Source organism: Gymnoscopelus microlampas, assembly GCF_963454915.1.
Source record: "Gymnoscopelus microlampas genome assembly, chromosome: 10".
Lineage (NCBI taxonomy): Eukaryota > Metazoa > Chordata > Actinopteri > Myctophiformes > Myctophidae > Gymnoscopelus > Gymnoscopelus microlampas.
Genome location: NC_139947.1, coordinates 16,319,786 through 16,330,076, shown reverse-complemented (window position 1 = coordinate 16,330,076; position 10,291 = coordinate 16,319,786). Strand labels below are relative to the sequence as shown.

The 10,291-nt window shown below is 43.0% G+C and overlaps 1 protein-coding gene across 1 annotated transcript in view; it reads left to right on the top strand.

The window, feature by feature from the left end:
• Nucleotides 1-7,844: 7,844 nt before the first annotated feature.
• The window catches only part of sema3ga (sema domain, immunoglobulin domain (Ig), short basic domain, secreted, (semaphorin) 3Ga), a 20,231-nt gene continuing 17,784 nt past the window's right edge, over nt 7,845-10,291 (top strand). The window contains exon 1 of the mRNA XM_084069695.1: nt 7,845-8,258. The gene's annotated coding sequence lies outside the window, so the exon portion shown is untranslated. The remainder of the gene's footprint in view (nt 8,259-10,291) is intronic.

The window sequence follows — 10,291 nt, the reverse complement described above, 5'->3', positions numbered from 1 at the left end:
CAATACTTCAGCAAGTCATTATCTTCAGTGTGATTGATGTGTAAATGGGAGTCTGAGGTGGATGCGGTGCGTGGAAGAAAAGAGCTTGTGCTGCACTCAGGCTCATCCATGGTAGAGGGGTAATCTGACAGGCTAAGGCAAGGCCCCTTAAACACCACGTACCTCTTGTGTGTGCATGTGTAGGTGCCCTGTGTAGGTGTGTCAGTATTTGTGCGCATGTGCGCGTGTAAGTATGCATCTGTGCGCGTGCGCGCGTGTGTGTTCCTGAGGCTTGTGAAAACGAATGTTTATTTGTATGCAAGCATGCACATCATGTATGTGCATAATTTGAAGCTGACATTTTTCTGGTTGCATAACTAATTTGTTTTCAGGTTTTCGATATCACTCTGCATGTGACGCGAGTCTCGTTGTAGATAAATCAAGATTAAATACAGCGTTTGACCTGCTGTGCAGAGAAAATGGAGGGTTGGATGAGAATAGAGAGTAGAATGAGCCTGTGGACCATGGTGGAGGGAGATAGATGAGTGGAGCGATAAGCCCCGGCACCCGGGTCCTGACAGATATGCGCGGCAGATGGATGGGTCTTATCTGGGAGATCACAGAGGGCTGCGCGGTGACGCCTGCCTGGGCCCTGTCACAGAGGGCCATGATCACACCAGACAGATGAATAGGCCTGTCCCCCCCCCCCCACCATACACACACACACACACACACACACACACACACACACACACACACACACACACACACAGACTTCACAGAGTGAACAGATTGCAGTGCTTACCTACTTGTCTTTGACATTGAAATTCACCTGAAGCCCGGTCCCTGAAGGATGTCTTGAGAGGGAGAGAGAGAGATGGGAGGCAGGAGAGAATGTGTGTGTGTGTGTGTGTGTGTGTGTGTGTGTGTGTGTGTGTGTGTGTGTGTGTGTGTGTGTGTGTGTGTGTGTGTGTGTGTGTGTGTGTGTGTGTGTGTGTGTGTGTGTGTGTGTGTGTGTGTGTGTGTGGGTGGGTGGGTGGGTGGGTGGGTGGGTGTGTTTGTGTGTGTTATTTTGCAATATATTTGAATATTTTACATAATTTCATGTGAACACCTTCAGAACTTGTATAATTGAATATGGCAGTAATGGCACGCAAGTTGTTTTGTTTTGGTGTAAACTAGTTTGCATAATGTACAGCCATTGCAGCATAAAACGTAATGGCCTCGCTGACATGTTGTTAATATGTGCTAGGAAGTAGCATGGATGTCTTAGGCGATAGATACTATAATTATCTTTTATTCACCTGTAGATTAGTGGTGTATGCTACAGTACTGTTTCTTATGTGTGTTGTAGACTCGAGACTGGGACTTGAGACTCAACTTGGACTCAAGTAACAAATTTGATGACTTATACTTGATCAAATCAAACAAATACTTGGACTCGACTTGGAATTCAACGGCAATGACTTCAAGCCTTTTCAAGTCACTTGATAACTTCCAACAAGCTTAGGGCTTGTTTAGGACTCGAACCAAAAAGGTTTAGGACTTGGGACTTTACTTGGGACTTGCCTGTCTTGACTTGGGACTTGACTTGAGACTCGAGAGCAAAGACTTGAGACTTGCTTGTCCTTGCAAAACAGTGACTTTGTCCCACCTTGTGTTGAACAACAGGCTGTGAAATCAAATATCCCTCTGGGACAATAAAGTCTAATCTCAAAATCTACATTGTTCCTGTTCAACCTGCTGTAGCAGGGGTTTATGAGGCAGTGCACCCACCGCTATGGGGGTCATTAGTTTCCATTCAGATGCACACGGGAATCGGGATGCTGACTGGTTTAAATTTATATTTAGACTTGGTTAACACACACTGTAAAACTGTCTCCACTCCACTTGCTTTATGCTTGCACGATTTCTGTGTAATGCATTTTGTTTAACACTAAATGACAAATTGACATTGACTGGTCAAGTATCCATGATTGCCTAATGAACCCCTTAACCCCTTGAACCCTAGCGTCCCTATTCTTGGGCAAACATTCTGCAAAAATAGCGGACCTACAAGCTCACTATGCGTCATGTTGTAACGTGTTGTAGATCGGCTATTTTCGGCAAAGATATTTGGTGTAGAGGAAATTGATAGCAGGCCCCTGGGTCTATTAACTACAGTATATAGAGTGTAAGAGTAGATGGATCCCCATATTCTGGCTGACATCTACACATACACATCACTACAGTTTCAAGGTCGCTGAACATTTACGTTTACGTACGCATGCATCTGCGATTCTGCGTGAGTACATACAGCAGCACTGTACTGTATGTTTGATTACAAAATTGGCCACCATATAATTTCAACATTCTCATGTGTGAATGATCATCAGAGGCCCGTGCATATGCCAAATGTAAACACAAAGAAATGTTCAACAAGTTGACATGAAGGCTGTAATGGACACATAACATAACCCATTTTGGTTCCCCAAAACCACACATATATATCTATATTTAACCACTTAAACCCTATATACTGTACTTAGCTGACCGGTGTGCCCCAGGGGTTTATACTAGGTATCGTAATGTTTCCCCTCTACACCAAATATCTAAAATGTTTGCCCCAGAATAGGGACGCTAGGATTCAAGTGTTTTATAATCCCCGCCGAAAGACTAATGCTGGAGTGATGACAGATATATCTCTCTGGACCCATGCGCTGCACGTTTTCACCATCACTCTTTTCTGGGTACAGGAGAGCACCCCCCTGTTGTTTGTCAGGACCTATTCTCCAACAGCTGTCGGTTCGTCCAGCTGCATTTTATAGTGAGAGAAAGTGTGTGGCAGTCTTGTCTTGAAGGCAGATGGTAGAGTGGCTGGCCAGCCTGGTGGACACGTGGCATCGTGCTGCACATATGCAGACCGCGCTCTGCAGCCAGGAGGTTTGCTGCTGCTGCTGGACTGACCTCGCTGTAAAACACTGGTTCTCAACATGGGGTCCGGGGACCCCCAGAGGGTCCCAAGCAAAATTAGATAATGTAGCATCAAAATCATTTGAACTACCAAAAACGCTATTTTCTAATTTATTTTCACTGTGTTACATCGTGACATGTTGTGAGCTTGTAGATCAGCGTTTTTTTTTCTTATAAAAAAAAAAAAACTTGCCAAATTGTGGGCACACTTGGAATAATTACTTGATTCATAATTAACAATAGTAACACAAATATTCTCTTATGGGGGTCCCTGGCCCAAAATCTTTCAGATGGGGGTCCACAGCCAAACACATATCAATTTGGAGGGCCTTGACATATTTGAGAACATTTTCACTGCTGTAAAACCCTGCAGTTACACTACCTCCAATGCTAGTGAAAGGCAAGCGAGCTGCAGCTGGAATGTGCCACGTATGAGCCTTTCATGTCAAAGACGGTTTCAAAAGATGTTCTCCTTTGATATCCATCGATGTGTGAAGTTCATGGATGTCCCTGGCAGCACCTGTTGCCTTATCTTGAGTTGGGTTTGTTGATATTTTGTTTCTGCTCTGTGTGGTCATAATTCTACATCTGAAAAAAAAGGATCTTATGAAACATTCCTGAAACATTCCTGTGGCCGCAGTGGCAAATATTTTGGTATGATCAGGATCAGTTATTGAAATAGATAAAGCACGTTACACTAAATCAAATCCTTAGCTCTCTTTTCCTTGCGGCAGCAGTCTGCTCTTCCTCTTCCCTTGTGTTGATTGATGTGTCTGAAGGTCAGGCGACCAGGCTGAAGCCTCAAGGGTTTTGTTAAGACTGCAGACAACCCCAATTTGCTTCTCAAATCAGATTTTTAGGACTGACTGTCCTCGGCTGTTTTTCGCAAGTGATCAAATCAGATTTGTGTATTTAGACATCGTCGACCTATCTGCATTGGTTGCTGTGGTAACGAGATAACGACATACAGTAGGTGTGAGTTATGCTGCGTTCACACTAGCAGATAAAAGATATAATGCTACACTGCATATTTGTAGCTTTGTATCTTTGTAGCTGAAGTTGAACCCAGCTCAACGTTTTTGTAGCTTTTGTGGCAGCTACAAATGTCGGATGTATCTTTGTATCTTCATGTCGCCGGCTTCCATTGAAGGTAGCCTGTATCTTTGAAGCTGCCAGTGTGAACACAGCGTAAGGCTTACCTTATACTCACAGGTTGTGAGCTTATAGATCTGCTATTTTCCTCGAGCAACACCGTCGTACAACAAAGTATAAATCAGGCTTCAGTGTCAGACCATTTGATTTTGATTGTATTTTATTTTGGTAAAAGATATGTGAGCAAAATCACAATACATCCAGACTGAGTCACATCTTTAGAAGTCAGATTCGAATGAATCGCCTCTCAAACCACATTGATTAGCAAAACCACATTTGATGAGCAAAACTGATGAGCAGTTTCCATGTTATGTTCTTGCTGTTCAAAGTAGACTAAAACCAGTCCGATTCCAAACCTAGTCCAGTGTGAACATAGCAGCGTTGCAGAATAATACAGATGTCTACTTACCGCAGGTCACTGACACAGGATGTGTTCAATCAGACAAGCGAGTCATTCCTGACAAAGGACTGACTAAACCTTATGGCCTGTGTACATGATGTCATGCTTCATTGTAAATTATGCATTTCTATAGAGACTTTATCCAAGACTCTTTAATGTACGTTTCATGCGTGTTTCACCTATTCACACACCGACAGTGGAGGCAAGGTGCCAACCTGCTCATCAGGAGCAGTTAAGGGTTCAGTGTCTTGGTCAAGGATACCTCGACACAAAGCCAGGGGGAGCAGGGGATCGAACCAGGAACCTTCCAGTTCTCAAGTAGGTGCTCTACACTGTAACCTCCTGAGCCAGTGACATTTTGGAACTAGGTAACCAGCCTACATGGACCCCTGTGTCTGGTCCACACTCTGACATTCACAGAGTCAGGAACACACCTTCCTATGTCAGAGGGGGGCGGGGGATGCTATCTAAGCAAATTGAGGCAATAGTGGGCGGGTGAAGGTCAGATAAGAGCATTGAATGGTTCATTATCTGATCCGCGGGTGACGTTAGTGGTTCATAAAGCAGTGGGAGCTGGTCAGTGTGCCGGAGTCCACGGCTGGTCTCTAGTGCACCGTACGGAAACCTCAACTCAGCACACACACACACACACACACACACACACACACACACACACACACACACACACACACACACACACACACACACACACACACACACACACACACACACACACACACACACACACACACACACACACTCGTGACTCATTTCCTCAGCTGGAAAGAGGGGGATGCCTCCCACTGAGTTGGGAACACAAAGCCTCCCTCCCATCCGAAACCTCGTCACACACCGTTATGGACGACATCTGGCCGAAGCCTGACGTAGGACAAAGGTGGCAGCTGACATTATCCTGCGACGCTCAGGACAAATAAAAGCTAAACTTCGCGCAAATGCAACAAAGGTCATTTCCAGGAGGGTGCCAATTGAAATACTGCACTCCTCCCTGACACACACATGACGCAGCCCCCTTCGCCCCATGTGTTTATTTTATTTCACCATCTGCATGGCCATTGCTCAGGATATATTCATCCTCTGACTATATTTGGGGGTCTTTTGTGTGCCAACTGTGTCAGATCTTCCCACAAAGCCATTAATGTACAGAAGCTGCTCGATATCAAGCTGGGGGTTGTGTTAAGATGGTGAATGTCTTTTATGTACAGTTGACCCCCGCCTGGGTGCTTTGTCAGCGTTGTCATGAGCCTGAGAGTCAACTACAGTGGAATCTGAGGAATCTTTTTGGACTGTCCTCACACTTATGTTGGAGTTGGAGAGTAATGTGACATTGAAAGGCTCTGTATTAGGAGTGAATCACTGCTCTTTGAACTCTGTTTAATCACTTAAATCCTATGTACTTCGTTGACTGAGGTCGCCTAGGGGTCTGTACTTCATGGCCACCTCCATTTTTCCCTCTACACAAAACCTCTTTGACGAAAAAAGCTGATATATATAAGCTCACTTGTAGATAATCTATTTTCACTGAATGTTCACCTATTATGATGACATGCACAGAATTGGGACCCTAGGGTTCATGTAAGTTAAGTGTCACCTCTGGCCACTTGACTTGACGCATTTGGCTGACTACATTTGTACACCTTTTACATAGGCTACAGCACTGACTCTAATCCTTTTATTAAGCGTCACATAAACAACAGATGTCCTTTCACATAGTATGGTTCTAATAAGAATCAGAAAGACTTGTTACACCTTAAAAATACTTTGTAGTAAAAACATGGGCAAAACACTTTTGCCCAAGCTCCTCGAACTTGCAGTACAATAAATAAAAGCACACTACTTCAGAGAAACCTCACTGGATAAAAGGCATCACATACATAACCTACTGTATCTATTAATTCTCAAAATCTGTCTGTCTGTCTGTCCTGGGCGTAACTCGGGGACCATCCGACCCATTGCCCTCAAACTTGGCGTTTGTCTCAGAGTTTCCGAGAACCGGAAAACCACGAATGTCTGTATCTGACTTGTATCTGACGTCTGCGGAGGAAGCAACAAACTGTGCGTTTAGGGGGTGGAGCCGTGGGGGTGGGCGCCACTGCCAGCCAACATGATTGGCGAGCCCGACCCATCGGCTTTAATGATTGGCCAAGCTTTGCGTCAAGTTTGTGCCGCTTCACCACAATAAGTGGTAGCGAACTCTGTGGGTCCGTCTGTGTCCCATTTATGCCCATGCATGTCATCAACATGTCACCAGTTTTTGATGATATCATGGAGTATATCCATATTGGTCAGTCGGTCAGTGTAGAGTACCGCACTAATCAGTTTCACCTCTACACCAGGGGTTCTCAGCATGGGGTCTGGGACCCCAAGGGTCCTTGATGGGGTTCCAGGGGGTCCCCAGCTAAATGATTGATAGTTGGGAACCAAATGGACCTTTACGGGTCTGTAACTCAGAGAGTGTACAAATGGGGACATTATCAGAATACATTTAACTCTCAGAGTCAAAGGAGCACTTCCCATTTTCAACCATATCTTTTTCATATGGCACCATTTATGTCTACTCGCTCTGTGTCTCATTGGTGGGCTATGGAAAGTTCAAAGAAACCTGCCTACCAATTATTGATGGGGTTTCAAAGCTAATGGAAACTGCAGCCATTCTCTTCCTGGAAAGAACATGCTGAAATAGAAGCTATTGTTCTTACATCAATGAAAAGTAATACCAGCCTGGGACATCCATGGGCACCTTGATATAAAATTGGCTATTTTGTCCAAAATGCAAGAAAAGGTAATGTAAAGTAGACTATCCATGATTAGAAAATGCTTAAACATTCGACAATTAAGGTCTAATATTTCTGCAATTGCTACAAAACCTGTACATCCAGTCATTTTGGGGCATAAACAAGAAGTTGAAGGGTGAAATTAAGTCTGATAATGATGTACAGTGCATGTTCAAATCCTGTATACTTTACATTACTTAATTAATATCAATTCGTTTTAACATTGTTGTGGACAAAATAGCCAATCCCACCTATCCTGAATCCTGTCTGTAGCCTACCTAATGCAGTAGTGAGCACTGTGCACATCAAACTGAAAAGAAAATGAAAGGAAGAGAAATGAAGAGAAATGAAAAGAAGTTGATCATCACTAATCTAAACTAAACATTTTAAACCTCTTCTAAATATGACGGCAGACTGAGACAGCAGCAAGAGGGTTAAACATAAATGATATATACCATATGATTTACAAGGGGGTTTGGTCCAACAGCAGAGGAAAGGAAGGGGAGGGAGCCATAGGAGGGAGCAGGGAGGAGGGAGCAGGGAGGAGGGGGTTTCAACTGAACGGAGAATCTAAACACCTGCACACACTTGATGGTCACTATCCAGGCAGTCAGACAGACAAACAGACAGCAAGAGCCTCCTACAAGGATACACGGATTGTTGGCATCGATATCGGACAACTTAAAGTTTTAGACACAATGTAAGAAGTGTTCGTGGATTACTTTGTTTTGTCTTGCTTCTGGTGGACTCATCGCGACTGACCTGGCGTTTTATTTATCAAGGGAATTTATTCAAGAGACTTGATCGTACCGACGGTTTGGAGTGAATTGTGCTCGTCGATCGTGGTGTGGGAGCGATCCTTCAGTGTTGTTGTGCCAACGACGCGCGTTTTACGCACGGATTGGAATGTAGCAGATACCATCTCGTCAGTCTTGGATCTCTGAAGCCTTCCTTCTCCCGCCGCGGGTATTAAAACAGATAAGGTAAGTCCCAGTGTTGGAAAAAGTACATTGTTTACTTCAGTAAAAGCATCAATACTGCAATGTAGAAATACTCTGTTACAAGTCCGGAATTCTAAATTTACTTGAGTAAAAGCACAGCAGTATTGGCATCAAAATGTACCAAGTAGAAATTACTCATTATGCAGAAGGTCCCATTTCACAAGTTTTCAAATGTATAAAATGTGAAAAAAAATATTTTGAAAATAGCAGATCTACAAGCTCAGGCACTGTGAGCTTGTAGAGCTGCTATTTTCAAATGGCCGAAATGTATCTAGGGTTGAAGTGGGTAATGTAGGCTATGTTTTGTAATAAACATCAAAATCTACAAAGTAACTATAAGGTTTTTAAATTATTGTATTGAAGTAAAAGTACAATATTTGTCTGTGAGATGTAGTGATGTAGAAGTAGAAGTATAGAAAATTGTAAATCCTCCAGTAAAGTAAGAGTACCTCAAAATTGTACTTAAGTACAGTTCTTGAGTAAATACACTTAGTTACTTTCCACCACTGGTAGCATGTCTGACAAATGTGTAGATGGTGGAGATAGCCCGTTAACCCTAGACAAGCTGTTAGCTGTCTTCAGTGTCTTTGGGATGTTGAGTGAACAGGTAATAAACACATGACTTCACCAGTGAAGGTCAACAGTTCGAAGATTTTCTGTCATGATGATTTGTTGTGCAGTTTATCTACAGCCTGTCTATTCTTTCAGAGTATTTTTTGTATTTTATTCACCTGGATAGACCTTTAGGCCTAATGGATTGAATTTGGTCTTGTGTACTACTTTTGTTCTGTATGTTGAGTGAGAAAGGCATGAAAGGAGCATCGATCTACCATGACTTATGTCAAACATGAGCCTATTGCCCAAACAGGGGTTTAATCCAATCTCTCATCTTTACTCTGGTGACCGTGACACATCTTACCCATGCAGTTGCATCAGCGTCTTTTGTTTTTCTCTCAATCTGACACAGAAATGGAGTTGCTTTTGTGAGATGGCCATTGGTATTGGTACTTCGTACCATTGCCCTCTGGCGAGGCTGTGAGGCTACTCAAAAGACCACAAATAACACAATGTTATAAGTTAACACAGGCATCAGTCTGATTAGATTTGTTTCTGTTGGTACAATAATATTTTCATTTCAGGAATCCCAACATGGGATCCTGGCCAACATGGTTGGAATAAAACGCGTATCCAGTGCTTTTATTTCATTTTGATGAGACATTCCTTTGATGATTTGTATAGATTTCTGTGAATTACTGCCACAATAATGGTGGGTGGTTTGTTCATCATTTGTTAGTAGTATAGTCCCTGAGGGTCTTGGCTACACCGATTTCTTCAGAGAAAGGAGCCAGTGGGTCCCCACACACCTGCTGGGGGCCACCATTTAATGGACGTTATGGACTCAGCTTTTAGTATTCATAATTTATAGCCTATATGGAATCGTCTCCAGCAAAGTGCAGACGCATAATGAATGCATGAGTTAAAGAACAAGAGTTATTGGGCTATAACGTTCAACACCCTTAAACTCTTGAACGCTAGTGTCCCTGTTCTGGGGTGAACATTCGCCAAGAAATAGCCGATCTGAAAACAATTGGTGTAGATGGTAAACTGAGCAGTCCTAGTATAACGCCCTGGGGGACTCCGGTCAACTAATATACGTATAACAATAGCATATATGGGTTAAGTGGTTACATTTTAGAAACTGGAGCACCTGTCTACGTAGTAGATTTCTGAACATGAACAGATATTAGAGAGAGGGAGAGCTCTATTGATGAGTGTCAGCTCTCTGTATTGTAAAATATAAAAATAAGTAGACAGTAACAAGTTGACCATTATCTATAATAAATAATCAATGTAATTACTCAGAACAGGAATTGGGTTGTGTTTCCAACTTGTGTGCAGTCTTTACAGTTTAGCCTTCTATACTCAGTGCTCTAAAAAATAAAGAGTAGGACCACTAATGTTATACAGAGCAGGTGTGTCGATTTGGACATCACATTCTTTCCTGCCAAACGATA